We start from the raw sequence: 9151 nt of genomic DNA on the forward strand, positions 1-9151 counted from the left end.
CCACATATTCTCAATTGAAATTTAGCATCTGATCCACAGCCAGATTGTATGATAATTGGTTGAGTAGAACCGCAACTCTTTAATGAACCGGATCTCGAACAGCAACTTCTTGGAATGGATAAAGATAAGATTTAAAAAAAAATAATTGCACGAGATGCGCGTCACTGTACACGTCTCAGAGGTAGCATCATCTCAATGGAATTTCGTTCCTAAAATTGTAGACACTCATACTTTAAAGCTGGTAAACGTTGAATGTGCGATGTTACACTTGCCATTCGCGAATGGAACAAAGGAGAGATCTGCTAGTGGTACTAAAAGTACCCTCCACCACACATCGTCAGACGGCTTGCAGAGTATTGATGCACATGTGACAACCATGGAAAATCTAAATATGGATGACCGCAAGGGGATTTCAGCTGCCGTCCTCGAAAGTGCAACCCCAGTGACATCACTATGCCACCACGCCTGTGTTGTAGCTGGAATCAATCCCTATTGCCAAGAATCCGTCCGGATTTTTACTAAAAGTCTAAATCAGTAACAAAAGCCTCTATGAGTTTTTGGTGCAGCACAACTTCCAATACGTTTAGTGAATATCCGTCTGACGTATGTAGCTTTCTCCAGGAATACTCTTAACATGGCCATAGAACGTTATCTTTGGAGAAAGCAACTTGGGCTGACGTGTGGGCAACTTTTTGAAACGTTGCTTCAAGCGACTTTGTTACTGAGCTGTTACAAGACAACATTTGATCTACATGTGTACTCCTCACGGCACTCTACAGTGCGTGAAAGAGGGTATATCCGTTTTAGCTATTTTTTTCCTCTCTCTCATTCTCTTTCCCGTATTATGTGACGAAGCGCCTCTGTGCTTGCCCAAGTTTCTCTTTTCGTATTCCCTAGTCCCTAAAGCAAGAAATGAGGAATCCTCATAAATTTTTATTACGTTTATGGCTACAATATTGACTTCACAGGATCGATAGTTTCTTTTTAATAATTCTTATGATGTCAAAGTATCCAAGATCGAAAGATACGAAGATGATATCATCACTACTTTACGCGAACTGAAATTATAATACTAACGACATCGCCTCATCTCTGAACGGAAAATTGATCCAAGCGCTATGTAGTAATATTGCCTTTATGGAGAAAGGAGCTTCGCAAAAAGTAAACGTTTACTGCCTGATACCGTGCTTCCACATCTGTATAAATTATTCGTATGTTTCTGAACGTAATTCGCTGATTAAATTAACTAGCTCGCCAATTTTTACTTCGCAGTTTTCATGTATAGTTGGCAAAATTTTTATTTTGGAATGTTTCATAGTTCTCTTCGGTTTGTTGAAAATGGAGGTTTGCGTGTCCGCTGCAGCAGCTGCATCGGTCTTTGTCCCCAGTGTCGTTCCGGAATCCGGGAAGGATAAGAATCTGCTGCAAGTCGCGTGCCTCCTGGTCGTTGCTCGCGACGCTATTAAAACTTCCCTGTTTTGTATCGGCTTTGTCTGCACGCCAACAGCGTCGTCATAACAGCCATTATATGCAATCCCTTATCGGGCTTCGCAGCACGGAGACATCAGCTGCTCAGCGCCTCCACGCCGGTCGATGGGGCTGCGTGCCTTGAGGTACAGCCTAAGTGCAGGAAAGCTCTGCTTCGGAGGCGCACTAGTCTCGTCCTTGAACAATTTACAACGCCTCACCTTTGCGGGGTCGCTTATTTGTAAAACCCATACAGTGAACGCCGATTACTATTCGTTAGCTCTGTAATCGTAACTCCAGCAATATACCATGTATTTTAATACGGTAGCTTCCTGTTATTCTCAGCTGAATCAAGCTGATTGTAAAATAGGTAGACTTTACGTGTACAAATTTATTTCGAGAAAAATAATAATTTTCTCAGAAAATAGAGGCTTTCATAGCCTGTATACCCCTGGCAATTTATGTGTGTGGCCATTATACCGTTGTCCAAGACCTATTTTGTGTAAACCATTTCATCTCAGAACAGCACTTCCAACTTACGTCCTCGATTATTTGCTGCATTTATTTCAGTCTCTGTGTTCCTCTGCATTTTCTACCCTCTACAACTCCCTCTATCACTACGGAAGCTATCCCCTGAACCCTTAACGTATGTCCTGTCATCCTGTGCGTGCTTGCCATTGTTTTCACATATTCATTTCTTCGCCGATTCTTGGAGACCCTCTTCATTCCTTACACTATCAGTACTTCTAATTTCTAATTCTCTCCTGTAGCACAACATCTCATATGCTTCTATTCTGGTTTCCTCAGAGTCAATGTCTCACTACCATACACTGCTGTGCTCCAGATGTACTTTTTCAGAAATATCTTCTTCAGATTGATGCTAGTAGTCTTCTCTCGGCCAGATGCCCTTTCTGTCAATGCTAATCTGCTTTTTATGTTCTCAAATTTATCAGAGATTCATTTCTTGTTATTGACAGTCTGCATTTTATACACACTGTACTTCTGTCATCGTGTTATTCTGATGCCTAAATGCTTGAAAGCCTAATCCTTGAAGTGAAAAAGAACAAATTAATGTTATTTTTAATATTTTTATTGTAAAAAGAGGTTGGATGAAATGTTATAAAACTGATTATAGCCTTGTGATGAACATCAACTTACAGAATACCATTACACCTACATAAATGATCTACTATAACTTTAGGATAACTATCTACTACAAGAACGTCTCTTGCTTATGAAGATATTTTATATATTATTGTGTACAGTGTGTAGTGCACACGCATTCGGTAAGTGTGTATCCTTCAGCGAAGGTCATCGAGTACACTCTTGGTAACCAATATGCTCCACTGACTGGATTGTGGCAGTTTCTAATTCCCAATTCATATAGACCAAATGACGAGCACATTCAGATTCTTTCGGCTTCAGAAACTGCAAAGAAATTATTCAACCGACTTATGTTCCACCTCCTAAAAGCGTCCTTAAAACCCTCATTGTCTACCATTTACCATTTGATGTCGCTCCGATAACATGCGTTTGCTACAAGGTAAAATTGTGACTCGGTATGGAAAGCATTTTTAGAGATTAACAATCCTTTGGAAGATAAGCTCTCAAATAAAGGTGAATTCTTTTATCATTGGCGGAAGTGACAAATAAAAAATTACACTAGTTAGTCTGTAGAATCTATGAGACTGTAGACATATCATCAGGCTAACGGAAAATATATGTTGATACTTAATCCAGAAGATAAGTGAGAGAACTATTGTACAGTCAGCTTGACAGGTCATTTGTCCAAATTGCTGGCAAAGAAATGTACAGGGGAATGTGAAAGAAAATCGAGGGGCTGTTAGATGACGATCAATTTGGCTTTAGGAAAGTTTAAGGCACAAGAGAGGCAATTCTGACGTTGTGGTTGATAATGAAAGCAAGAATGAAGATAAATCAATACACATTCATAGAATTTGTAGACTCGAAAATGCGTTCGACAATGTAAACTGGTGCAAGATATTTCAAATCCTTAGAAAATAGGAGTAAGGTATTGGAAAAGACGGGTAATGTACAATGTGTACAAGAACTAAGAAGGAACAGTAAGACTGGAAGTTCAAGAACGAAGAGATCGGATTAGAAAGGCTGAAAAACAGGGGCTATTCTTTCACCCCTGCAGTTCAATCAAATCTCATCCATTTACCTAGCACTATTTCGACAAATACTTTCTACTGGGTGTGTCTCAGGCATTAACAATTATTTAGTAGATCGCACACAGAGAGATGGCAATGATACTGTTAAATCTGTGAAGAGCATGAAATTACTTAGTGTTTTTTTGTTTTTTTGTTTTTTTTTTGTTTTTGTTTTGTTTTGCATGATTTTGAAACTTACCACCTAAATTTAATTACTCACAGTTCTGAACAGTACTATTTTAACTGCGGAAGTATTGTAACGAAGGATTACTTGACTGTCGGTCTTTTATAATTAAGCGTTTGTTAAAAAATTTAAACATCTCTTTTATCGCTTCTACAAGCGATTAGGAGGCCATTTCAACGCAGTGGCAACAACAACGTGAACTCTGTAATATACAGCATTATTAGCACCGACTGATGTCAACGTTAGGGCAAATGTCCGAACTACAACGCAGAGAAGTGATACCCTATCCAGTAGCACCCTCGCTTTGGAATGGAACTGCGCCCTATCAACTCTTATTCACACTTCATTTCTCGAACATTTCATTTCCTGACTTTTTTCGCATTGCCTTTTAGCTCTGCTCCTTTCAGACTTTCCGATCCATTTGGCTTGGGCCGTCAGCTGATTACCGCCTAAATTGAACTTTTCGTCGCCTCGCTCCATCAAGGGGTTCGCCTCCATATTCCTTTATACGCCTTTAGAAGCGCCAAGCAAAATCTTGGAAGCTAATAGAAGTTCGGTTCTCATGGCCGACCGAAAGCTCTAAAATCAATGTACCTCTAAAGGAACAGTAATCACGGCCAACATTTCACCCACGTGTTTTATTGCCTAGTTTATATCTTGTGATGAAATCGACAAGTTCACGGAGCTTACTATTACTTAAAAATGGATAAACAATCTTACTCTTCTAAACCTAAAGTTGGTAGGACATCCTATTGCACTATGTCTGTTGATCTAATTTAAGGTGCAGCGTTTAAATTATCTCGGTGTTACAGAAGTTAAAGAATTTGTAATTTCCTTGAAGATTAGTTAGTGAGCGACATGTAATACCTTTAAATACCAGATGTGAGAAGAATAAAAGCAACAGCTTCGTTTCACTTTACGTGTTGGTCAAATGTCCTTTTTATGTAGTATGTAGCAGAAACATATGATCAAATTTTTAAGAACAAATTTCTCATACTATATAAGAGCATAGGCATTCGCAGTAGGAGTCCATTTCAACAAAATTATTCTGCCTGTTAAAGGCAGGCTGCAGCAGCAGCTAGAAACGTCGGTATTTTTATCATACAGTAGCTGAGAAACCAGATGTTACCCAGTTTTTATTCATTCATGTCTTGTATTAGTCCATCTCCTCTTCTCCCTTCTCTCCGTTCATCTCCTCCTTACCTCTCTCTCTATTCCTCTCCTCCACCCCCTATTTTACCGCTTCTCTCTCTCTTTATCCATCTCTTCTCCTTCCTCTCTCTATCCTTCGCCCCTGTCCCTCCCCCTCCCTCTCTCGGTCAATGTCCCCCACCCCTTTCTCTGACCACCTCCATCACTCCCCCTCTGCTCATCTCCTTCTGCCCCTCTCTCTGTCCATATCCTATTCCCCCTCTCTATGTCAATGTGCTCCTCCCTCATCTGTCCATCTACTCCTTCTTTCTCTATCCATCTCTTCCTCCCACCTCCATCTCCTAAGACACCAAACTGCTGAAGTCATCGGTCCCTAGACACAGTAGATAAACTAACTTAAACTAACTGATGCTGAGAACAACACAAACACCCATCCCCGAGGGAGGACTCAAACCTCCGGCGAGAGGGGCCGTACAATCTACGACATGGCGCCTTTAACCGCGCGTCCACTCCGCGCGGCCCTTCCTCTTCTGTCTGTCTCTTCTGCACATATCTATCTCCATCTCCTCCTCACTCTTTCTTTGTCAATCTCCTCCCCCTCTCCCTGTTCATTTCCCCATTTCCTTTCTGTGTCCATCTCTTCCTCACCCCTCTGTCCACCTCCTCCTCCCCCAACTCTCTGCCTGTCTCTTCCTTTCCCCTCTTCTATCTCCTGCTCCCCCAACTTTCTGCTTGCCTCTTCCTCCTCTTGCCTCTGTCCATATCCTCTTTCCTTTCCTCTCTCTGTCCATTTCCCTCTCCCTTTGTCCATCTCCACTTCCTCCTACCTGTGCATACTTCCTCGTTCCGTTTCGCTGTCATCGGTCCCTAGACACAGTAGATAAACTAACTTCTCCACCTCATCACACTGACCCAGTAGGAAGCTGGAGATTCTTACCCCTACAGAATTTCTTTCCAGATTATAGCTAATATGTGTACCAAATTTGGTTGAAATCGTTCCAGAAGTTTAGGATGAGCTTTTTACCCGCGACTTTGCTCACATGCGCACGTGCCAAATACATTTCATTCGAATTTAACACACTTCACGCGAACTTATACACATATTTCACTTGTATGTCTAGCGAATTTCGCCCTACAGTTTCATTCAGCTTAATGTTTATGACGTTGTATTCCGGACACGTACACATCATCGATGAGTACGTTAATGATGAAAGTTCCAATTCTCTGTGACTGGTAGAAAGACCTCCAGAGAACATTAGTGTTTTTCGTGTGTAGTGTTGATAGCAGGCCTAGCAAGGAGTGAGAACAATGTCAGGTACTGGTTAATCACTGTGAATGGCGCGGACATGGCGCATATCTATATGAGACAGCGTTATCAGCAACCATCATAGTTTGAAAGGAGTTTCATTGTGGGTCTCCATTTGGCCTGCTGGTCTAAGGTGCGATATCTATATTTGTGGGGCATACAGATGTGGCAGTTGTCCAAAATTAAACTGCATGGTAGTGTAAGGGCAGGCATACTTGTCAACATTTCTGGTCCATCACGTCTGACCAGCATAGGGATGAATCGCTTTGTTTTGACGAAGCACATCGTAACCCCATCACGCCTGTGCCAGCCAATCGAGAACAAGTGATCGACTCCCAGCAACGTTCTGTGTCATCCTGCATCTTTGGTTGGAGACTAACAGCAGCCGGACTAAGAAATTACTGTCCCGTGCGTAGGCTGCCGTTAAGATCACAAAACAAACGGCTGTGTTTGGAGTGGTAGCGTGACAGAGAAGGTGGAATGCTGATGAATGGTGTCACATTGTGTTTAGCGATGAATCGTCGTTCTGTACTAACTCCACCACAAACTGTACGGTGGATACGAAGTATCTGGAAACGTGTATCTTGAAGCAAATACGTAGGTAATCATTGTCTCCGAGTAAGGAGTCGATCTGAGGAAAGGTCCCACTCTTATGATGTTTTGGAGAGACACAGCGATATTCCTCCTGGTGTCATCGTGTGGGAAGACATCCTATATCACTTAAAATCATGGTTGGCAGTGACAGGTGGAACTCTGACGTCACAAAGGCCTGTCACGGACATCCTGTGCCTCATGTGCTACTTCTCATACGACAGCATCGTTGTGCCATTTTTCAACAGGACAATCCACACTTGTCACGTGTCTCTAACAAGTATTCGCTTCGCCGTTAAGCTCCCAGTTCTATTACTGACGGAACATGTGTGGGCTAACTCGGACGTCAACGCCGTCCCAGTGACAATATCAAGGATGTCAAAGACTAAATACGTTGTGGGTACCTTGCCTCAAGAGAGGGTATAATGGTTTTGTGAAAACTTGTCAACCGAATCAGAGTATGTATCCGGGCCAAATGGGGTGCAACGTCGTATAGCTGGTCTTATACTTCCAAATTACTGGTACATTTGACTCGATATTGTAATCACTGAAAAAATAGCACATATCCTCTCAACCCGTGAAATTTCATTTGCTTCCTGCTCGTTTCTTTATCTGGAAACGTGTATCTTACATGAAGTGTTAAAAATTCATTCCAGAAGCTTGCAGAATCCCGCTATCGCACTGATCCCTGTATCCCTGGCGTAATTCTTATAGTTTGTATCTTTCGATAATGAGAGAACCAAGACTGTAAGATGGACGAACCCAGAAACTCTTTCAAGTGCTTCCACTAACGAACGTCAGGTGGTTTTAGTTCCGGAGAATCTAGTGGTCAATGGACTGGCCAGTCCGTTACCTAGAACCAGATAAACGCTGAAATGAGGAACTCTATCTTGCATCAAGAAAATGTTTAGTCTCACCGAAAATGCTCATCTGCTAGCATATCGAGTTGAATATTATCGTAAAAAAAATTTTAAGCTTCTTCGATGAGCCTAAGTGGAAGAACATCATTTCTTAACACTCATAATTCCGGACCAGTCACTGGCGGGAAATTTTTATTGGTGACTTGCTTCAGTAGTTCCATGAGGATTCACTTGAGACCATACCTGCTGTTTACGAAAATTTCATATCTAATTACGATGTAAGTATCCTCATCTGGAAATAGCACTAAACAAGGGCTGGCACGTTATTGAATAAGACATTCGCAGTAGCAAAACTATGCAGAAAAATCAGCTGATAACAGTGCATGAAAACGCTGTAAATGGTACGAATATTGCAGGTTGGCATGCAAAACTCGACAGACAGTAGAATGATTGCCTTTACTTATTGCAGTTACTTGTTTTACGGTGACATTAGGGTCGTAGTCAACCGCATGAAGGACTGCTTCATCCAGATGCGCCGTTCTTCTAAGAGGCTGATTTCGGAGACTTACTAGTTGCCTCACCTTCCATAGTTTTCAATAAGTCCGATGGTACCTCATCGATTCCTGCTAGCTTGTTTGCGGTCAGGTTATTCAGTTATCTGTCCAACTCTAACTGCATTACTTCTACATATACATGACTACTCTGCAATTCACATTTAAGTGCTTGGCAGAGGGATCATCGAACCACAATCATACTATCTCTCTACCATTCCATTCCCGAACAGCGCGCGGGAAAAACGAACACCTAAACATTTCTGTTCGAGCTCCGATTCCTCTTATTTTATTTTGATGATCATTCCTACCTATGTAGGTTGGGCTCAACAAAATATTTTCGCATTCGGAAGAGAAAATTGCTGACTGAAATTTCGTAAATATATCTCGCCGTGACGAAAAACGTCTTGGTTTTAATGACTTCCATCCCAACTCGCGTATCATATCTGCCACACTCTCTCCCCTATTACGTGATAATACAAAACGAGCTGCCCTTTTTTGCACCCTTTCGATGTCCTCCGTCAATCCCACCTGGTAAGGATCCCACACCGCGCAGCAATATTCTAACAGAGGACGAACGAGTGTAGTGTAAGCTGTCTCTTTAGTGGACTTGTTGCATCTTCTAAGTGTCCTGCCAATGAAACGCAACCTTTGGCTCGCCTTCCCTACAATATTATCTATGTGGTCTTTCCAACTGAAGTTGTTCGTAATTTTAACACCCAGGTACTTAGTTGAATTGACAGCCTTGAAAATTGTACTATTTATCGAGTAATCGAATTCCAACGGATTTCTTTTGGAACTCATGTGGATCACCTCACACTTTTCGTTATTTAGCGTCAACTGCCACCTGCCACCTGCCACACCAA

This window comes from Schistocerca cancellata, chromosome 3, assembly GCF_023864275.1.
Source record: "Schistocerca cancellata isolate TAMUIC-IGC-003103 chromosome 3, iqSchCanc2.1, whole genome shotgun sequence".
Lineage (NCBI taxonomy): Eukaryota > Metazoa > Arthropoda > Insecta > Orthoptera > Acrididae > Schistocerca > Schistocerca cancellata.